Here is a 10,542-nt window from a genome sequence, read left to right as displayed (position 1 = left end):
ACTAGGTCTTTCTGGGAAAAGGGCATAGGAGGGGAGACCGTTGCAGGACAAGACTTGTTTGGACCCGGGGATGAGCGTCAAGGGCTTGGTGGCTTGAGCCTGAGTAGATACCTGGCCGCCGGCGGGGAAGGCCCTCGGTCTGTTAGGAGAAGGGCCTCATAGCCGTTGGAAGAAGACGGGTGGTGGAATAGGCAAGGGGTATCGGGGAAAGATCTGGAGGTCTTGAGGTTGTCATTCACCCTGAGGAAGAGCCACAGTCCAGGGTCCCACCCTCAGTCTCAGGGGCTCAGGCCCTGACTGTCGGCCTCAGAGTGGCTCCACCACGGAGGGCAGGCTCGTGTCAAAGCCAGATGCCAGTGCTCACATTCCCCGTGGCCGCCCAGGCCCACGGAGCCCTGCACACTCTGGGGCCTCGCAGGAAACCCAAATGTTAGAGGGGCACACAAGGGGATTCAGGTAGATTTAAGCGGTAGACTTAAGGTAGATTCAGGTAGATTTAAAAGGTTTTTCTCAGCGATGCTAATTTGAGGGCCCTCAGCTATGGTGGGGGACAGGTTGACAAGGCTCTTGGGGAGACCATAGTGCTTGGTGTTGATAAGGAAAACCCTCGTCTATTACCTGGCACAGCAGCCACCAGAGACCCCCACCCCTCACGGAAGACCCGCATCAGCATAATACTAACCTATCACCTGGCCCATCAACCAATGTATTACCTGGCTCATCAGCATAACACTAAACCTGTTACCTGGTGCATCAACTACCCTATTACCTGGTGCATCAGCATAATACTAACCTATTACCTGACACATCAACTAACCTATTACCTGGCAGGCATTAGTTACCCGAGACCCCACCCCTCGGACCACCCCAACTTAATGAAAGTGGAAAAAATCATGTAGACGGGGCTTAGAATTTGGTGGTGAGACCTCTCTGAGCCCGCCGGCGAATAAACCTTGATTCTCCGACTCTCCGTGTGCCACTCGGTTTGTCCTCGGGACCACCCGCTGTAACACCTGCCGTAACAGTGTCAGCCGGGCAGACCCCTGGACAGTTCTGTGCTGGGAGCTGCATGTTGCTGTGGCGCCCCTGCCCTTCCCTGGTCCTGCCCACAGCCTTGCCCTGCAGACAGCCGAGGAGCAGGTGAGCAGGGGGCGTGTCTCAAGGAGCCAGGAGCTGCAGGTCTGGGGTGATGCTTCCCAAGGGAGACTGTCCCATGGGAAGAGGAGTGGGCGTGGGGCGGGGAGACGAGCAGGGGCTGGCTTCTTTCTCCCAGTGGGAGCTGCCCACGGGGTCCTGTTGACCAGCCATCTGGGGGCATCTCCTGGGCTCTTTCTCAGCTGGACCCAAGGACAAATAAGACGAGGGACCCAGGGCAGGGAAGCTGCTGCCTGTGGTGGCTTTCTGGGTCTGTGGCTGTGCAGGGAAGGAACGGGTTGGGGCCGTGGTGGGGGGTCGTAGAGGAGGAAGACTCAGGCTGCAGTCCGGGTCAGCCCAGGAGCCTGGGGTGGGTTGGGGGAGAGGCCACAGAACAAAGGATGTCAAAGTCAGAGAGTGTTGCCAGGAAGGAGCAGGCCTTGGTGTTTGAGCCTTGCTGGATCAGGGCCGTGAGCCTGGTGCCCAGGAGTGAGTTCTGGCTTTGGGAGACTCCTCCAAGCCTCGCTGTTCTTCTCTAGGACCAACACTGCTTGTTTGCCAAGAATGAGACAGAATTGGGCCACTTTCATTATTTTTAGGCTTCTTGTAGATTAAAAAAAAGTGCTGAACAGACTCACAAAAATTGTGTTACGTATTTTCATGGTTTACATTTCACAATTGTGTCTTAAACACCCTAACTTCAATGGGGAATAATGCAGAAAGTCTAAATACGATCCTTTCGTAAATGTGCTCTGTGGACCAAATGGCTCTCCCTAACCCCTGGCCCTCCCGGGCCTGCTGGTGACCCGTGTCCTGAGAGGGTGCTGAGGACATGGTGAGGCTGGTGTGTAGGGTCTGTCCCTTCTGGCGCTAAGGTGGTGTGGGCAGCACGTCACCTTGTGGCCTCAGCTCTGCTCCTGGCTGCGGAGAACGCTCTGCCTGGAATGTTCTCCACACTCCAACCCCTCCGACTTTAATCATCCTTCAAGCCTCTGCTCAGTCAGATCTCTTCAGCACGCTCCTGGCCAGGCTGGGGCCTTAGTATGGTACCATGTCTGTCCCTGTCTGTCTCCCTCACGGACTGTGGGCTCCCTGGGGACAGGGGCTGTGCACCTCTCATTTTGATCTTGGGTGCCTGACTCATGGAATGCACCATCAAACGTTCAGCATGAATGAGTGAACGAATCATGCGATCAGTGAGGTCCTCAAGAGTCACACCGCTTTCTTGGTCTCCTCTTGCCCCTTGGATCTTTGTGCCACCCCCGTTCCCCGCACACACTCAGGCCCCCTCTCCATATCTTCTCCCTCCCCTCATGGACGAGACACTCCCCGTTGCTTAGCTGTCCCTGTGGAGCCCCTCTGTGCATGTGGGGAGGACATTGAAGGGCAGAGGGGGTAAGTGAGCTGCCACCAGGGTTTTAAGTTCTGCAAAGGGGCCCACATTGGGCTCTGGGGCCTGGCCCAGCCCTCTGGGGGCTCCGCCAGGTGGTGGGTGAGGAGGCCCCGAGAAGGGGCTGCGATTTGCTTGTGAAGAGGGGCTGCCTGGAGGCCGTGGAGGAGCTGAGCGGCTGGAGGGGGCTCTTTGCAGGGCTGGGTGACTCCCTACCAGGTCCCCCACCAGCCCTGTCTGCTGACGAGGCCTAGGAAGGGAGAGGGCAGCTCAGGAAGCCTCTGTGGCCATTCATGCCCATCTGTCCCCTTGGCACGGCCACACCCAGCACCCTGCAGGGCTCGCCTCTGAGCCTCTGCTCATGCCGTTCCCTTTGCCTGCTATGCCTTTGCCTGTCTCTAACCTGTGAACTGCTCCTCATCCTTGAAGGCCAGCTTAAATGTCACCTCCTCTTGGTGATGTCCCCAAATCTCCATTTCCTCATTGCTCAGCAGTGATCTTTATAACAGCGGTTATTGTTTATTCACCTGCACATCTGTCTCTCCCACCGAACCACTCTCGGGCAGTGCCTGCTGCCTCCTTCCTCTCTGCGTCCTCAGCATCCCTGCAGTTCCTGGCACACTGTGGGGGCGCAGCCAGCTCCTGGGGGTGGCTTATGCCGTGTAATGTGAGCGGGCAAATCTCTGGCCAAGTGGCATAAATAATGAGTGCTGAGAGGCATGCGCTCACAAAGACACACACACACACACACACACACACACGTGCACACCCTACGCCGGAGCAGACAAGGCCCGGCCCAGCCCTAGAGCCTATTCCCAGCCCCCTCCCTCCCCTGTCACTCAACTCTCCGCCAGTTTTTCTCATGCTAATGAAGGAAGTGTTGGGCCGGAGCAAAGCTTGGAAAGGAAGTCTTTGAAATGGAAATGTTGTGACAAAATGATGGATTGTTTTCCGAGCTGCTCAGTTTGTTTCTATCTCGCAGCAGAAGGGAAAGTGTAATGGAGACAGGAGTGGCAGGGGCTGCCCGTGTCAGCAAGTCCCAGATGGCAGGAAGTGCAGGTGGAACTCGCACTGGGAACGTGGGGTGAGGGGATGCCCAGGCAGGCGGAGGGACACAGCCCAGCTGTGACAGGTAGTTCACAAGTTAGAGAGGGAACCGCAGAGCAGGCAAAGGGAACGGCATGAGCCGAGGCTCTCATCCTTCACGACCAGCTAAATGTCACCTCCTGTCCGAAGATCCCTGACTGCACCTGAGACCCTTCACTCAAACTCCCCAAACTAAGGGAATACTTATCAGCTGATCCCAGCCCCTAATTAGAATTATTGCCTATCTTATTCATTAGAAATCGGTATTGGTTGCCTACTGTGCGAAACGCTGTTCTAGGCACTTTGTCCATCTGCGAACACGGACAGACCCTGCACCCTCACAGAACTTAGGTCCTGGGGGACGCAGACACTGGAGATGATGATCGCACACGTTGCGTGGCTTTCTGGGTGGTTATGAGCACACGGGAAAGTGCAGCGGGTGAGCAGGACTGGGACCGCCCAGGGAACATGAAATGCTTTGAAATGAGGTGGGAAGGGCAGGCTCAGTGAGAAGGTGACATTTGAGCAAAGACAAGAAAGAGGGGCCAGCCACGCAGATATGGGGGAAAGGACAGCATGGGGAGACTAAACGCATCCGCAGTTAATAAAGAGACGCTACTGGTGGGTAAACATGGATACATTATTAATTGCTTATGCCAGTTATCTTTCTAATAAAAGATGACACCTTTCCATCGTTTTGTAGCCTTATAGCGCTTAGTGTTTGACACAGAGTAATCATTCAGTAGACATGTGTTGAATAAACAAACTCTAACTGGTTCCTCTTTAACCCCACAAGCCGCGGTGAGGGCGGCCCAGGAGTCAGCTCTTGTCCTGGAGCGCCCTCTAGTGACCACATCTCAGATGCCAGTTTTGTGCACCTTGTTTATATTCTGCAACATTCCTCCTCCCCACCCCAGGCGCCCTTGGGGACGGTGGCCAAGGAAGCAACAGAATTGACTAAGTGTCTCCTGCATGCAGGGCACAGTGGCGGCTTCTGCAGGAGGCACACACACACAGATGTGGTCTCTGCCCTCAAACCCCTCACTCACCAGACATCTCTCTGGTTAGCCATTCCCTTGTCAATCTTTGTTCTCTGATATCCTCCCTCTCTGATTTTTCTGGATCATCTGTGACACTGGAATTACATTTTGTACTAGAAGTGGCCAGGCGAGGCTGTGCATGCTGTGTGTGCCTGGGGGGCTTGGGCACAGCACTGGCGTTCCAGGTCACGCCAGAGTAGCCACAGCTCGAGGATTCTTGGAAAGCACCAGGGTCTGGGCCATGAGACACTCCGTGGGGCTTCAGGGCTGGGGCTGGACAAGATGCAGACCAAACTTGTCCCCTCTATTCCGGCTAGGGGAATCGTGCCTCCTTTTTAAGGACTTCTCATGGCCCTGGCCTCCTTCTTAGGCTGGTGGCCATGGTATCCCAAAGCCAAGGCTGAAGCTCCATCCCTGGGCCCTGAGCCTTCTCCACCTTCTGTCCTTGCCCTCTCCTCTGGCCCCAGCCATGAAACTTGAGAGCCCTTGTATTTCCTGGGGCTTGGTTTAGTTTATTCTGAGACCAGAATAACTGTGCCCTTGGAGCTTTATTTTTAGGGCCTGTGAGAGGGAACAAGGAGCCTCTGGAGACAGGCCTCCCACGTGTCAGGGAATGTCCTGGGTGGACAGGTGCCAGCCACACCTCCTGAGGCTTAGAACTGCTGCTTGGGAAGTCTATAAGCCAGGCCTTCCCCTGGACTGCATGAAATCTCAGGCACAGTCCTCATATAAGCTCCCACTGAGAACACCACTCGTATGCAATGAAGTACATAGTGGGCATACTGGCTGTCCTGATGCCCAGGCTTGAGCCAGCGCCCCCAGGACCTCCTGAGTCATTCTGGTGGCCAGTCTCGTGGCCTCAGCTCCTGAGACGGTGACGCAGGTGGCCCCAAGCTGAAGAGATGCTTTGGCCTAAGTTCTAGCACCTGGGCTCATGCCCTTGTGGGTGGATGAGAGCAAGAGTAGAGAATCTCCAAGTGCTTTTCCGAGCTCACATATTTCCTGGGAGTCCCAGATACAGGTCAGTCGGGGAGAGAATGGATCAGGAATCTGGGAATATTCAGAAATCATTCTTTGGCCTGAGAGTCCGATGAATGGACCAACTGACGGGCTGGTGCAGAAGGTGTTCTGTGGCTAGCAGCCTGGCTATGGATTTGGACTGGGTTTCAGGGGCTGGTTTGGACCCAAGAGGGAGAGGAAGGGCTTTCTGCAGCCCACGCAGTGCTTTCTGGCCACGGTGCATATGCCTCCCAAGCCTCTTTCTCTCCTCTGACCACTTGGACTTCTGGATCTCCCTTCTTGCCTTAAGTGCCATCCTAGGAGGTGTGTCTTCCCTCCCTGCCTGTGTGTCAGCCCTGCATTGTCCTGTCACCCATTAGTCCTTACCCACCCCAGCCTCTACACGCAGCTCTCCCCAGGGCTGCAGCCGCCCTCCCTGTTGGGAAGGCCCCCGCTGGCTGGAGGACTGGTCGGACCCTGAGGGGTGCAGGTGCCAGGGAGGACCCAGTGTGACTCTCCAACAGGAGCAGAGGGACTCTGGAAATCACTTGCCCCACGGGAGTTACCTGGGCTAGGGAGGTGACAGAGGTGACACAGGGGACTATCAGCTTTCCCATACAGCTCATGGCCCTGGCCTGAGGTCCGGGGGGCAAATATGCTGGGCACTTGCCTGGGCCATGTCACATGATTCTCTCTCTCTCATCAAACATTTCCTGAGCGCCCTGGCACTAGGCGCTGAAGCCACACGGCACGTGAAACATGCTCTCCACCCTTACAGAGTGTTACGGGGTGAGAGTTAGAGGGAGTTTTATCCCAGGGATTTATTGGGAGGACCACATTTTGGATTTAGATGTTAAATATTCCATCAAATTGTTCTCTTAATTGCTTGTAGTGTCCTGCAAAAGCTGGTAATTTGAAATCAAACTGCATCAGAGTGTTGCTTACGCCGATAAACATCACGAAAATCTTTCATTAGGCCCTGTGTCCCAGCGTTTAGTCCAGAAGGTACGATGCCCATCCAGCCTGTGCCTCAGAGCCCCTGATGTGGAGCAGGGACTCGAGTGGAGCCAGGAGAAGCAGCTGTGTTCTGCTGCCTGGAGACGCTTAGTGTGTGCTCGGGCTGCTTGTGGAAGCCTGTCCCTCCTGGGTCAAGGCAGGGCCCAGGTAGGCCACCTGGACTCCACCAGCCTCCAGACAACCTGTAAGGGTTCCCCGATGATCAGATGGGGCCTTTATTATCCCAATGGGCTTCACTGGAGGATCTGAGAGCAGAAGCCAGAGGCATCCAAGGGCTGTGATGTGATGGGGATTGGTAGGAATTACAATGTTTTGAACTGAATTGTGTCCCCCCAGATCCATATGCTAAAGCCCTAACCCCTTGGAGATGGGGCCTTTAAAGATGTAATTAAGGTAAGATGGGTCATAAAGAGGGTCATCTGATATGACACAAGGAGGAAGAGATACTGGGGATGTGTGTGCACAGAGGAAAGGCCATGCAAAGACACAGTGGGAAGGTGGCTTTCTGCAAGCCAGGAAGGCAGGCCTCCCCAGAAACCAGCCTTGCCGGCCATTGATCTTGGACTTCCGGACTCCAGAACTGTTGTTTGAGCCGCGTGGCCTGTGATATTCTGTTGTGGCAGCTGGCAGACTAGGACAGGGAAGTTGCTGCATCCTGTTGGTAGCAGAGGCTCAGGGCTCCTGTCCAAGACTGGGCCTGGGAAGGCAGGGAGAGCCGTCACTCCTGGGATTTGCCCTGACGGTCTTGGTAGCTTTGACTATATCCTTAGATGGGTTGGTGGGCAGCCCCACTGTTGCAGGCCCTGGGGCTGAGGACGCCCATGTCAGGCCTCCTGGCCATTGCAGAGGGTGTCGGGTGGTGCTGGGGCACCTAAAGGCCACAACTTCTTTCCTTGATGAAATAAGACCTGATCCTCCAGGGGGGCCATGTTCAAAGCCTCTGTCATTGGAGAGCAGAGGCTGGGGCTCACGGGCAGGTCACCTCCTCTTAGGGAGTCTGGCTAACAGCTGCTGCCATCACCTCTTGGTCCCTTGAGGGGTGTTGCTACCCTTTGCTTTCTAACTCTCTGGTTCAATTATGAGTATATGACTCTTACTGTCATTGTAAGGGCTACCATGTTACTGTTGTCCTGCACATGGGCTACAGATGACCCAAAGAGGAAAAAACTAGAGCAACATGTCCCCATAAAGCCAGGCTTAAGAGCTGTGGTATTGACCCACTCCATCTCCTGGCTGATTTCTCTTCAATAGACACCATCTGTATTAGTTTCCTGCTGCTGTAACAAATTACCACAAACGTAGTGGCTTTAAACAGCACATGTTTATTTGTCTTATGGTTCGGGAGGTTGGAAGTCCAAAATCAGTCCCAGTGGCCAAAATGAAGATGTCAGAAGGGCTGAATCCCTCTGGCGCTCTAGGGGAGAATCTGTCTCATGGCTTCTTCCAGTTTCCACAGGCGGCCGGCATTCCTTGGCTGGTGGCCCCGTCACTCCGACTTCTGCTTCTGTGGTCGTATCTTTTGACTCTGCTGTCCCACCTCCCTCTTGTAAGTAGCATTGTGATTATAGGGGCTCACCCAGATAATCCAGGTTAGTGTCTCCATCTCAAGATCCTTAACCTAGTCACATCTATAAAGTCTCTTTTGCCATGTGAGGTAACATACTTAAAGGTTCTGGGGATTAGGATGTGGACTTTCGTGGGCGAGCGTGTTATTCAGCCTACTGCATCTTCTAGCCCCTTGCCATGAAGCCCATCATATCCAGACAGTTTCTTCTTTGAGGTTTAGAGCAAAGGGAAGGGGGTTCAAGTAGAGACAGGGGCTCCCCTCTCTCTACCCAAGACCCCTCTCTTCCTTGTTTGACTGACACCAGGAATCCACTTCCTCCAGGCCACATCTTGCCCTCATCCTCAGGGGGTGACCTTTCTCTGTGGCTGCTGTAGGACACACTCATTAGAAACCACCCAGTACCCCACCATCAGTACTCTCCCCAAACCGTGGCAGGCAGCAGATACAGTGTCAGTCCACATTAAGGAACAGCAGCATCATTACAATTCTTATTTAGCAAATACAACCACCAGGCACGGTGCCTTGGGGTTCCGAGGCCGTGGTGATGAGCCAGGCAAGACCCACCCTCCCAGATCCCACAGAGCAGGGGGCCGTCACCACGGATGGGCAAGGCGACGGGAGCAGAGGAAGCAGAGCAAGCTTCATCGAGGAAGGGGCACTGGGGGATCCTGAGGGATGGATTTCAAGAGGCAGAAATAAGGGGAAGGGGACGGGTACTCAGCAGGGGAAGGAATGGAGTGGTGCACGGGGCTTTCAGGCACGTGACGCTAAATTGACTACAAACGAGAAAAAGTTGGACGGATTTGGCTGCTTTTTTCTGGGTGAGATTAGCACCAGGCAGAGTGGGAAGGTGCATCCTTACGTGGCTTCCCAGCAGTGGGACGCAGAGCAGAACGGTCAGGCCAGCATGGCACCTGTGGCGTGTGGAGGTGGGGTGGGCTAGAAGCTGGGGGCTCCACGACCTTCACCTGCCTCCTGGCTCTGCTGAGCCAGCACTGCTAGCGGAGGTGGCCTGGGGCAGAGGGGAAGCGAGGAGACCCCCAGACACACCCCTGGGTTCAAAGCCTGGCTCTGCCCACTTGCTGGTTCCAGCATCTTGCACATTACCTGACTGCTCTGTGACTCCTTTGCCTCGTCTATAACATGGAGCTAATCATAGGTCCTGAGACCTATGAAACTTAAGTTAGTTCATTCGGATTAAATGTTTAGACTATTGCATGGCAGACATGATTATTTACAATAAATATCAGTTACTGTTATTTTTTCAAGAAACATGATCTGATCCTCGCATCATCCCGCTTTGTTTTCCCTCTTCCTTTCCCTCCTTCATTCCACAAGTATTTGTTGCACAGCAGACGCGGTTCCGGGATTCTGCACCAGACGCTGTGCTGACATTATGACATTCTAATGACTCTGGGTTCCAACCCCCAGGTGTGTGTTTGTCCTGGGCTTTATCCCCCTTTCTCAGGTTGTGGGCTGGGCAAAAATCTGCCACGTGAGGGTCAGGCTACCGTCTACCTGCATCCGACTTCGTAAAGTCCCTTTTACCGTTTGCTAGGGAATCTCATGCATTATTTAATTTAATTCTCATGATAATCTCAGGCGCCTGGCATTATTTATTGTTTCTGCTAACAATAGAACAATAGGGTGGGGTGGGAGGGAGAGGGCTCAGCCCTGGCCCCCGGTTCTGAAGAGCAGAAGATCCATCTAAAATTCCTGACGATTGCTGCCATTCCCTCCCCAGGCGTCTGACACCTCGGCGAAGGAAGTGAAATAGCATTCATTATCCGGTGACATTTCGCAGGCAGCTTTTTACCTCCGCTTCCCCTGAGATGTGATGACAAAAGTTTGTCTGATCTTCCTTTTACTTGTCTCCCCGCTCCCTGCCACCCCCAGCTCCTTTTCATCCCTGCGTTTGAGGGCAAGGTCCTCCTGCCGCTGGGCTGTGCTGGCCGGAGCAGCACAGGCTGTCCCTGGGGAGACCAGGCCTTCGCTTTTCCTCACTTCAAAGGGCCCCTGGCACACCCCACCCATGGGACAGAATGTATTTTATGTTTTAGGAGGCTGGAATCAGCTGCCGAGCAGGACAGGGGTACCTTGGGTGTCTCCTTCCCTTCCCCATCCCCAGGACCCCGTTAGGAGGTAGAGGGTCCAACACTGGGCCCTCGGTGGGGCAGGGAAGGGGGTGCACGGCTTCCTCGGCTCTGGCATTGCTGGGCCTGAGCAAGGCGTGCAAGGAGAAGGGACGGAGGCGGGGCGGGGGCGCCGGGACCTCCTGACTGCTGTCCAGAGGGGCCTTTTGAAGGCTT

This window comes from Eulemur rufifrons, chromosome 8, assembly GCF_041146395.1.
Source record: "Eulemur rufifrons isolate Redbay chromosome 8, OSU_ERuf_1, whole genome shotgun sequence".
Taxonomy (NCBI): Eukaryota; Metazoa; Chordata; class Mammalia; order Primates; family Lemuridae; genus Eulemur; species Eulemur rufifrons.
The sequence above is the reverse complement of the archived record's forward strand: the minus strand, read 5'-3'. Positions refer to the sequence as shown.